Source organism: Odocoileus virginianus, chromosome 2 (genome assembly GCF_023699985.2).
Source record: "Odocoileus virginianus isolate 20LAN1187 ecotype Illinois chromosome 2, Ovbor_1.2, whole genome shotgun sequence".
Classification (NCBI taxonomy): Eukaryota; Metazoa; Chordata; class Mammalia; order Artiodactyla; family Cervidae; genus Odocoileus; species Odocoileus virginianus.
In genome coordinates, this window is record NC_069675.1 from 95,151,402 (window position 1) to 95,163,668 (window position 12,267).

Consider the following 12,267-nt stretch of genomic DNA (forward strand, 5'->3'; position numbering starts at 1 on the left):
GTTTGGAAAGAAAGCCTCCCGCCTCACCCCAGCCCACCTTGTGCCAATCAGGAGTCACCCTCCAGATTCTGTCTGAGATCACACCCCGGGGCAGAAAAGTCCTGGGTCCCCTCCCAGGAAAACAAAAAACCCACCCAAACCCCGTCTTGTCCCATGCGTACACGAGGACCCGGACCCCGCTACCCCCAGATTTTCCATCCTCTTCCCCGCTCCTTCCCCTCGAGGCCCGAGGGCCCCAGGGGATCCCAGGGCAGGGACCAGGTGGACCCGGAGACCAACCTTCCGGAATGTTCGGTGTCAGGCTGGGAAGGGCCCGACTCCTCCCCAGCACCTCGACTGTAACCCGAGCCTCCTCGCTTAAGCGGATTTCTCCCGGGGGCAAGACCCCCCCCCCCCCAGGTTCTGGAATGCAGCCGGGGTGTGGAGGGTGGGACCGAGCAGGGATAACAAAGGGTGAAACCGCTTTGAAACTCTGCTTCCTGCCCCCCCTCGACCAGCGGCAGAGCTGAACAAACCGGCCCTCTCCTCCCGGCTAGGCCTTTGTTGGGAGGGAGGGGGGGGTCCGTCTGATGCCCGCCCCTCCCCAGGCTGGAATTGCAGTTCCACCCCCGCCCCCACCCTCCAGGCCCAGCTGCCCCCGCCGGCTGCCTGGAGCCCGCGCCCTCCAGTTCCCCGGGGGCCAGAGCACAGATCCAGCGCTTCCTCACCAACTCGTCGGCTTCCAGCGTTGGGCCCACCCGTTGAGATGAGATTCAGCCCCACCGCTTGGAGTCCGGTGGAGGGAGGCATCAGGGCCTCCCACAGTGGTTGAGGCTTCGCGGTGAGGCCCAGACTGAGGTCGTGGGGTTAAAGGCCAGCCTGGGGGAAGCAAAACCACCCCCCAACCCCCCGCCCGGGTGGGCTTCTCCCCTTGTCCGCCTCATGAGGCCTCCATGCCTGGGTTCCGCTCCAGGATTCTTGTTCTCAAACCGGGACAGGCTGAGACAGGGGCTGTGAAGTGTCCTCAGAATGGTTTTGTTTAGTTTCAATAAGAGGAGCCACCTTGAGACTCCCCTGGAGATCCAGGGGTGAGGACTCGGTGCTTCCATTGCAGGCGGGTGCAGGTTTGATCCCTGGTCAGGGAACTAGGATTCCATCAAAAAATTTAAAAAATCAATTTAAGGGGACACACCTTTATTTCAAGGGGCTTCTCTAGTGACTCAGACGGTAGAGAGTATGCCTGCAATGCAGGAGACCTGGGTTTGATCCCTGGGTTGGGAAGATCCTTTGGAGAAGGGAAAGGCAACCCACTCCAGTATTCTTGCCTGGAGAACTCCATGGACAGAGGAGCCTGGCGGGCTACAGTCCATGTGGTTGCAAAGAGCATCACACCTTTATCTGGAGCACTTCCCTGAATCAAGTGAGGATGGGATGGGAACACAGCCCACTGGGGCCCAGTTCTCAATCTCACCAAATGAATAGGGAGGGGAAGGGGCAACAGTGAGGCTCCAGCCCCTCTCGTCCTGCCAACTTCTCCAGAGGTGATGGGGAATGGCTAGGGAGGGCCCTAGTAAGGAGACCTTACTGCGAGAGGACGGGGCCTTCAGACGGGAGCCATTTACCCAGCAGGCATGAGCAGGGGGAACCACCAGCATACATGTGCAATGACACACGCACATGAGGACACACCTAGGCACCCGGTCCCCGGCTCCCAGGCCAGTCCCAGCAACTCGATCCCCCACAGGGTCCTCCGAAAAGCCCCCATGGCTCCCACCACTCTCCCAGAAGACCCCCGCCCCACCCGCTGCCCCCACTGCGGTCTTCCCTGCTCCCCCTCTCTCTGCCCTCCCACTGCTGAGCCCAGCTTCACCTCCCAGTCCAATTTCCATCTGCACTGGTCACACAAGGCTCCTCCAAGCCCAGGCCCAGATGGTCTCTGGAGCTTCTCCGTCCTTGGAACCTCCCCTCGGACAGGATCTTCACCTCAGCTGGGCACCCATGGAACCCCAAGGGAGGACACCCTGTCCCATCCTCAGCCTGCACCTTGGCCTCCCTGGACCCCTTCCTGATTCATCTTGTCCGGGGGCATTGCCTGGGGGCCAGGCACTGGAGATGGGGCAGGAGCTGGCCAGACCACTGGAGGAAGTCCCCTGTTGTATCTCTTGGTGAAACAGCAGTGGGCTTGATGCTTCATCCCTGTCCTCAGAGATGTTACAGAAGCTGAGGGGGGTGGGGTGGGGCCGAGAACCCTACAAGGCCCCCACATCCCACAAACCAGCAGATGTGGTCTGGCCGCATGGGACCTGCCCATCTCCTCTGGGGCCTGACCCTCTCCAAGCAGCCTCAGCAACTCCACCAAGCTGGCCTGGGGGTGGGGGTCTCCTCTGCACTCCCCTGGCAGCACTGACCACTCTGGACTGCCCTTGTCTCTGCAGCTCTGCCTCTCCCGCACCGGCTGGGTTTCCAAGATTCTGCTCACTGTCAGGCACAGAGAGAGAAGTGGATTCGTGAGTGAGTGAGTGACTGAATCAATGAAGGGGTGAAAATGAATGAAAAGGGAAGAGCTTTTCCACCAATTGTTCATTTACAGGCTTCCCTGCCCTTGCAGGTCATGCCCACACTCAGGGGAAGAATTTACCCCCTCCCCAGTTAGTGTTGGTCATTAACTCAGTGCCTAGACTGCCTGGTTAATGAATAATTAAAGTGGACAAGGGCTGACCTCAGGCTGACCTTGAGCCTCCTCCTGCTCAGTTCCCACCACAGTCAGACGTGTGACCGCTTCAGAGCGACCCTCCTCCTCCGGTGCTCTACTGGTGGGATCTGAATCCTGGGGAGACACCAGGCACAGAGAAGCAAGCCCTGGTCCCAGTCCCGGAGTGCCCCAGCCCGCCCATGAGGCTGCCGTTCAGGACATGGGGAGTGGGGACTCCTTTTTCTCCACACTCCCTACCAAAGCCCAGAATCACAGAACTGAGTTGGCATGTGGGCCTCAAGCTGGACTCTGCAGATGATGCGCCAGTGATGAGAGGGTGACGGGCAGGAAGGCCAGGGGTCTCCAAACGGAGGAAATAGGCTGCAAGGGTCAGACATGTTTTCTCTCTTCCTTAAGTGGCAGGTGGAAACAAACTACAAGTGTCAGATTTTTTTTTTCCCTTCTCTATACAAAATTAAAAGGAGGTTTCTCTTAAAATTCCGTGTTGCCATGACGACACCTGGTTCCACCTGAACTTAACTTTTCTCAAACCTTGAGCTAACCCATGTATTTTTCTTATGGAAATGCTTTTCTTAAGCTATGTTAATGAAACTATGTATTTGCTTTGGAATTTGCCTTTCTTCCAAATGGTTCCACCTAAGACTAACTTTTTTTCTTTTCTCAAACCTTGGGCTGGTAATAGCTCAGCAAACCAGTATTCATATCAACTGTTTTATGGCTGGGGAATGACACGCCTCATTCCATCCTATTTCAAAAATAAATATTGTGGGAGAGGGGCCTGGTGAAACCCCCTCAGCCTGGAGGTGTCCCTCTTATCTGATTAACGGCTTTCTAACAGAGATAAAACAGCTTGCTAAAAACTAGCAAGGGGCACTCTTTCTGCTCGCTTCTGATGTCTAGGTCAGGAGGTTTGTCTATTACTTTTATACTTTAATGAAACTTTATTACACAAAAGCTCTGAGCGACCAAGCCTCGTCACTGGCCCCGGATTGAATTTCTCGCCTCTGGAAGCCAAGAATCCTGGTGTCTTTCATGGCTCAGCAACAACTTTTTAGTGACCTGAGGGTCCAGCTCTCCCCCACCACTGGGCCTCGGTTTCCCTATCAGTCAAACAAGGGGGATTGGTTCAGAATGACAGCAAATCATGCTGTGATGCTGTGGAAACAGGCAAGTGTTGCAGCTGAGCCAGAGGACCCCAGAGACCACGTCATCATGTGTAGTGAGGGCCTGCAATCACACAGCAAGTGGGCCAGTGGGGGAGGGCTAGGAGGAGGACACAGACTCTCGAGCCACAGTCCTGGTCTTCCTCCCCTTCGTGGCAGCCCTCCCTGTGGTCCATTATGCTCTTCCCTTCTTGTTATTCATTCATTCAATGGATAAGTTAGGAAGGGCTCAGCATGAGGGGCCAGGGTCTTGCCCTCAGGGAGGCCCAACCTTGGGGACACAGTCATCCCAGGCACTTACGATCCAGAGCTATTTGTGAAGGTTTGCAAAAGAGAGGGGTGGGAGGGCCTCCCAGATAAGGTGGAGGAGAAGAAGGGAAGAGGGGAGACAGGAGTAACAACAAAGGCTCCACAGGGCAAGAATGATCCCTTGGGAGAGTTGCATGCAGTTCAGTTTGGCTGTATCAAGACCCAGGGAGCCACAAGCAGGAGTTTGAAATTAACTCCAAGATGATGAGGAGTCAAAGGATTTGAACTAGGGAGCGGGATGGTCAGACTGCAGTCTGGAAAGATGGCTCTGGCTGCTGCCACGTGAAATGACAGGACAGAAAATAAAAAGCCCAGGAGGCTGTGGGTGTTATGCCAGGCAAGAGCCACTGGGGTCTGGATCCATGGCAGGGGTTGGGAGAGAAGGAAAGAGATTCAAGAGTTACTAGGAAGTAGAATCATTAAGATTTGGTAACTCACTTCTGATGAGAAGGTTGGATGGCTTCACTGACTCAATGGACATGAGTTTGACCAAACTCTGAGAGATAGTGAAGGACAGGGAAGCCTAGCATGCTGCAGTTCATGGGGTCTCAAAGAGTCAGAGCAAACTCTGGAAGATGGTGAAGGACCAGGAAGCCTGGCGTGCTGCAGTCCATGGGGTCACAAAGAGTCAGACACCACATGAGCAGCTGAAAAACAAGGACAACTGACTTCTGCTTCTGGCCAAGATGAAGTAATGGAGGCCAGATTTCCTATCCCACCTGAAACAACCAAAAACTTCAGACAGAAGAAAAAAAAAAAATAACAGTGGTTTTCAAGAAAGAACTCTATGAAAGGATTACAGGGAACTGTGTCTGATGCTCACACAGGGCTGGGAATACTGCCTGTTCCCACCAGCCAGACTGGAAAAGTCATAATTCACAGGGAAGAGGGGAGAGCACTTAGGAAGGTCTTGTCTCGAGGTGGGGAAGAGTTAGTCCTAGCAGTATTGCTAAAAACCCACCTAATAAATCTTCAAGCAAGACCCAAAAACATCAATTGGATCCCAACTAATTTAACTGTTTCCCAGAAGAAAGCTCAAGAAGATTTATAAGAATACAAAAATATCCCAAAATCACAATGTCTGGCATCCACTAAAAATTATCATGCATACAAGGAAGCTGGAAAACATAAGCCATAAAAAAAAGAATAATCAGTCAATGGCAACTGACCCAGAACTGACACAGATGTTAGAATTAGCAGAGGAGGATTCTAAAACAGCTTTTATAACTCTATTCCATATTTTCAAAATGCTAGAGACATGAAGATAGACAAAAGACCCAAATTAACTTTTAAGAGTTGAAAATTGCGATGTCTGAGGTAAAAAATACACTGAGTGGGATCTGTGGCAGATTAGATAAGGCAGAAGAAATGTTCGTGAACATGAAGGCATAGCAATAAAAACTATCCAAAATGAAACATGGAGAAAAAATGTTTTTAAAAATGAGAAGAACAACAGTCAGCTGTAGAATAATTCCAAACAGCCTAATATATGGATAATTGGAGTCCCAGAGGGAAGGGGGAAGGGGAACAGAAAAATATTGGAAGAACTCATGGAATAAAGACTTCCAAATTTAATGAAAGTATCCAAGAAGTTCAGTGAACCCTAAGCACAGATGCTTGGTGACTGACTGGATGTGGAAGGTGGGGGAGGAGAAGCAGACCAGGGCGATGTCCTGACTTCTGGCCCAGAAGACATACATGGCTGGGGTACCATTCTCTGAGGGGGAGGCCTGGAGGACGGGAGGGTGGGATTGGGGTGGGAAGGGCCTGCGTGGGCTTTAAGGACACAGAGGAGATGTCAAGGGCAGCAAACACGGTGGGTCTAGTGTTCAGAAGACAATGGATCTGGACTGGAGATAGACGTCCAGAAGGCCATGGTATTGGAGATCTAAAGTGGCAATGTGGTCACTTAGAGGTGAAGTCTGGTGAGGCTGGCTTGGCCCTACAGGGGGAACATCTCAGGACACTGCACAGAAAAGGGTAGCTGTCCTGAGGATGGTTGGGACCAGAGGGGTCTGGAAGAAGGTGGCAAGCATGAAAGACTCACAAAAGCGTGAGGGCTAGATAGGTGGGAGGTGGGGTGGAGGCAGGGATGTCTGAATTTCGGACCTCAGAAGTACAGGCATGCGAGCGATGACCAGGTCAGGGTGGACCACGGTGCAGGAGCCAAGCCAAGTGCCCCGGAAGCAACAGGATGGAGAAAGAGGGAGCCCAGCGTATTGGCCAGGGGTTCCTGGTGGTGCTGGAGGGGGACTGAGTGAGGAAAGGAGGGTTGTTGTGGGAGGCCCCAACGTCTTCTGAGAATGAAGCATTGTGCGGGGTGAGGAGGGGCCCCAGGGACCAGGGTACAGCAACCCCAAAGGGATGAGGGAGTCAGATGGGGATGGGGGGGAGAAGCAAGCTGTGGTGGGCAGAAGACCATCACAGCCCTACGTCAGGAGCCACAGAGGTTCCCATGGACAGAAAAAGCATGAACAAGCTCGTTTTCTGCACACCGGGCTTCGTCACTACCACCCAGGCCGGCAACTTAAGGAAGGATGCACTGGGACTTCCCTGGTGTCCAGTGACAAAGACTCCACACTCCCGATGCAGGAGGTCCAGGTTCGATCCCCAGTCAGGGAACTAGATCCCACATGCCACAACTAAAGACCCCACGTGCCTCAGTGAAGATGGAAGATCCTGCATGCTGCAACTAAGATCTGGCACAGTCAAATAAATAAATACTTTTTAATATTACTCATCCATAAAAAGGAACGCCTTTGACTCAGTTCTAATGAGGTGGATGAACCTAGAACCTATTATACAGAGTGAAGTAAGTCAGAAAGAGAAAGACAAATATACTCTAACGCATATATATGGAATCTAGAAAAATGGTACTGAGAAATTTATTTACAGGGGCAGCAATGGAGAAACAGACATAGAGAATAGACTTATGGACATGGGGAGAGGTGAGGAGAGGGTGAGATGTATGGAAAGAGTAACATGGAAACTTACATTGCCATGTGTAAAATAGATAGCCATGGGAATTTGCTGTATGGCTCAGGAAACTCAAACAGGGGCTCTGTATCAACCTAGAGGGGTGGGATGGGGCAGGAGATGAGAGGGAGGTTCAGAAGGGAGGGGATATGTATACCTATGGCTGATTCATGTTGAGGTTTGACAGAAAACAGTAAAATTCTGTAAAGCAATTATCCTTCAATTAATTTTTTTTTTTACTTTAAAAAAAAAAAAGGAAGGATGTTCTTGCGCATCTTGCCTTCACCAGAGGCTCCAGCTGCTTAAGAGGAGAGCCTTGATGCAGTCCCAACCTGAGCCTTGAAGCCAGGGAGATGGGATGGAGAAAAAGTCGAGAGGAGCCAGGCTCCACCGCCTGCCACTGGAGCCTATGATGCTCGCAGCAGACAGGCCGGGGCACAGGTGTGAGAGGCCTGAGCAGGGAGGTGGCAGGCGCGGCCGACCTCTCTAAACTCAAAGGCTCAGGAAAGCCTCCCTTGGCAAGGGGCCCAGGGGAGGCCTCAGCCTGCTCGGCAAGGCCACCTGCTGCGTCCTGCCCCTGCCATCCCTAGAGGCCGGGAGGAGGTGCGGGGAGGAGGCCATTTCCCTGGATCCCGGCTGGGTGCAGCAGGCAGCTGGCAGTCCTGGCCAGCTTCTACCTCCCTCTTCAGCATCTTGTACCAGGTAAGCGGCAGCCAAGCCCTGCCTGGGTCTCTCTGTCTTTTCTCGAGCTCTGCTGAAAGATGGGGAAGCACCCTCCTCCCCACAGGAGTGTGCTGTGCTCCCTAATGGATGTGGGGTGACACACACCCAGGGCGCTGTGTGCATGCTCAGAACGGGCATGCAGGCAAACACAGACACAGGCACGAACATACACAACCTCAGAAATGCACATGCACTAGGGAGGCGCTCCCTACACCGACGTGCACACACATAGAGGATTCGCATGGGCACACACAAACACAAGGAAGGCCTGAAACCACAAAGGTGTGTACCTGCCCTGCATACACCTGCATACCCATGAGTGCCATCATGCACACATCATACACTCAGAATGCAAGTACATAGCCGGTGTCCAGACACACAGCCCCTTCCGGCACATCTCTGCACCTCTGTCCATCCACAGAGATGCCCATCCTGTGTGCTTCTAAGCATTCACAGAGATGTTCAATCCCCTACACAAATGTGTGCTGAAAACCAAGTATAAACAGATGTACACAGGCACGTGCAACACACATAAAGATGCACATTTACATAAATGAACACATGCACACACATACAGTTATTCATGCCTATACGGTGCTACCCACGCTTATACATATGTGTGCACGCAGACTGAGCAGTACGTATACACGTGTACAGCCACGCCCATGTACACAATGCACAAATACACACATGGTGGGTTGGCCAAAACGTTCGGACAGGTTTTTTTGTGCCATCTTCTGGAGAAATCCAATACGGAGATGAACACATGTCCTTGTATGTCGTTGTTGTTTAGTAGCTAAGTTGTGTCCAACTCTTTGAGACCCCATGGACTGTAGCCCACCAGGCTCCTCTGTCCATGGGATTCTCCTGGCAAGAATACCAAAGTGGGTTGCCATTTCCTTCTCCAAGGCATCTTCCCAACCTAGGGATCGAACCCACGTTTCCTGCATTGGCAGGCAGATTCTTTACCACTAAGTGACCAGGGAAGCTTGTCCTCATCTGTACCTGCGTGTTTATAAAAGCCTAAGTAAAGGTGCTCAACACATTCAGGCGACACTGAAAGCGCCCCACGGGCAGGGACAGTGGGCCCTGGTTCACAGTTGCATCCCTGAAGCCCAGCTCAGGGCTTGGTGCCCAGACGGTTTGCAGGCCTGCAACATAGGGAAAAGCTCAGAGGCAGGAGGGCAACAGTCTGGGGAGTGGCCAGGGGTCCCCTGTGAATGAATGAGGCTGGGATGGGCCTGGTGGCTGGGGAGGGGGGGGTGTTCAGGACAGTTACCCTTGACTTCTTCCTCCCCTCCTTCCCCATTCGCACTCCTCTGTCCACCCTCCTGCATACTGATGGCGGGTGGGATGTCAGATGGGGTAGGAGGGAGAGGAGTGTCAGAGAAAACATAGGGCCTTGCAGCCGGGGAGACAGGTCTTGTTTCAGATCCGGTTCTGTCTTAGTGCTGGGGGACCAGGGCACTGACTGTCTCTGGGCCTCAGTTACACTCTAGGCATTCAGAACAGGATGAAAAGGCAAAAAGATATGACACTGAAAGATGAACCCCCCAGGTCAGTAGGTGTCCAATATGCTACTGGAGAAGAGTGGAGAAATAGCTCAGGATGGAAAGAGGAGGCTGAGCCAAAGTGAAAACAACGCCCAGTCGTGGGTATGACTGGTGACAGAAGTAAAGTCCAATGCTGTAAAGAACAATACTGCATAGGAACCTGGAATGTTAGCTAAGATCCCATATGCCTCCAGGCCAAAAAACAAAAATATAAAACAGGAGCAACATTGTAACAGATTCAATAAAGACTTAAAAAAAAATCCCCAAGAAGAAGAAATGCAAAAAGGCAAAATGGTTGTCTGAGGAGGCCTTACAAGTAGCTGTGAAACGAAGAGAAGCAAAGACAAAGGAGAAAAGGAAAGATACACCCATCTGAATGCAGAGATCCAAAGATAGCTAGGAGAGGTAAGAAAGCCTTCCTAAGTGATCAATGCAAAGAAGTAGAGGAAAACAATAGAATGGGAATGACTAGAGATCTCTTCAAGAAAATTGGAGATACCAAGGGAACATTTCATGCAAAATGGGCACAATAAAATACAGAAACAGTCTGGACCTAACAGAAGCAAAAGATATTAAGAAGAGGTGGTAAGAATACACAGAAGAACTGTAGAAAAAAGATCTTAATGACCCAGATAATCACGATGGTGTGATCACTCACCTAGAGCCAGATATCCTGGAGTGGGAAGTCAAGTGGGCCTTAGGAAGCATCACTCTGAACAAAGCTAGTGGAGGTGACGGAATTCCAGTCAAGCTATTTCAAATCCTAAAAGATGATGCTGTTCAATTGCTGCACTCAATATGCCAGCAAATTTGGAAAACTCAGCAGTGGCCACAGGACTGGAATCCAGTCTCAAAGAAGGGCAATGCAAAAAAAAAAAAAAGAATGTTCAATATATTTTATTTATTTGAAAGTCAATCAGTTGTGTCTGACTCTTTGTGACCCCATGGACTGCACAGTCCATGGAATTCTCCAGGCCAGAATACTGGAGTGGGTAGCCGTTCCCTTCTCCAGGGGATCTTCCCAACCCAGGGATCGAACCCAGGTCTCCTGCATTGCAGGCGGATTCTTCACCAGCTGAGCCACCAGGGGAGCCCAAGGCTGTTCAAACTACAATTGCGCTCATCCCCAGTGGCTCAGAGGTTAAAGCGTCTGCCTGCAATGCAGGAGACCCGGGGTTCGATTCCTGAGTCAGGGAAGATCCCCTGGAGAAGGGAATGGCAACCCACTCCAGTATTCTTGTGTGGAGAATCCCATGGAGGGAGGAGCCTGGTAGGCTACAGTCCATGGGGTCGCAGAGTCGGACACGACTGAGCAACTTCATTCACTAATAACATGCTAGTGCTCAAATTTCTCCAAGCTAGGCTTCAACAGTACGTGAACCAAGAACTTCCAGATGTTCAAGCTAGATTTAGAAAAGGCAGAGGAACCAGAAATCAAATTGCCAACACCAACTGGATCATAAAAAAAAAGCACGAGAATTCCAGAAAAACATCTACTTCTACTTCATTGACTACCCTAAAGCTTCTGACTGTGTGGATCACAAGAAACTGCGGAAAATTCTTCAAGAGATGGGAATACCAAACCACCTTACCTGCCTCCTAAGAAACCTGTATGCAAAAAAAAAAAAAGAAGAAAAGAAAGAAACCTGTATGCAGGTCAAGAAGCAACAGTTAGAACCGGACATGGAACAATGGATTGGTTCCAAATTGGGAAAGGAGTTGTATATTGTCACCATGTTTAACTTATAGGCAGAGTATATACTAGGGTCTTCCCTAGTAGCTCAGATGGCAAAGCATCCGCCTGCAACGCAGGAGACCTGGGTTTGATCTCTGGCTGGGGAAGATCCCTGGAGAAGGAAATGGCAACCTACTCCAGTATCCTTGCCTGGAGAATCCCGTGGACAGAGGAGCCTGGCAGGTCACAGTCCATGGGGTCGCAGAGTCGGACACGACTGAGGGACAAAACATGCACACACACAGAGTATATCATGGGAAACGCCAGGCTGGAGGAAGCACAAACTGGAGTCAAGATTGCCGGGAGAAATATCAATAACCTCAGATACACAGATGACACCACCCTTATGGCAGAAAGCGAAGAGGAACTGAAGAGCCTCTTGATGAAAGTGAAATGGGAGAGTGAAAAAGCTGCCTTAAACCTCAGTGCTCAAAAAACCAAATTCATGACATCCGATCCCATCACTTCATAGCAAATAGATGGAGAAACAATGGAAACAGTGAGAGATTTTATTTTCTTGGGCTCCAAAATCACCACAGATGGTGACTGTAGCCATGAAATTAAAAGACACTTGCTCCTTGGAAGAAAAGCTATGACCAACCTAGACAGTATATTAAAAAGCAGAGATATTACTTTGCTGACAAAATTTCATCTAGTCAAAGCTATGGTTTCTCCAGTAGTCATGTACAGATGTACATGAAAGCTGAGCGCTGAAGAATTGATGCTTTTGAACTGTGGTGTTGGAGGAGACTCTTGAGAGTTTCCCCTCTGCAAGGAGATCTAACCAGTCCATCCTAAAGGAAATCAGTCCTGAATATTCATTGGAAGGACTGATGCTGAAGCTGAAACTCCAATACTTGGGCCACCTGATGTGAAGAACTGACTCATCGGAAAAGACCCTGATGCTGGGAAAGATTTAAGGCAGGAGGAGAAGGGGATGACAGAGGATGAGGTAGTTGGATGGCATCACTGACTTGGTAGACATGAGTTTGAGTAAACTCTGGGAGTTGATGATGAACAGGGAAGCCTGGTGTGCTGCAGTCCATGGGGTGGCAAAGAGTCAGACACGACCAAGGGACTGAACTGAACAGTCACATGCTAGGTATTCAGCTGTAA

General features: G+C 50.8%; 2 long non-coding RNA genes across 5 annotated transcripts in view; both read right to left on the reverse strand.

The window, feature by feature from the left end:
- Positions 1-12,267, reverse strand: part of LOC139030833 (uncharacterized) — a 65,676-nt gene that overhangs the window by 50,830 nt on the left and 2,579 nt on the right. The gene's annotated exons all lie outside the window — the stretch shown is intronic.
- Positions 1,813-8,173, reverse strand: LOC139030832 (uncharacterized). The gene is made up of 3 exons (XR_011483243.1): positions 2,930-8,173; positions 2,699-2,806; positions 1,813-2,457 (listed from the first exon to the last, which is right to left on the reverse strand). It is a non-coding gene; the product is annotated as an uncharacterized lncRNA (long non-coding RNA).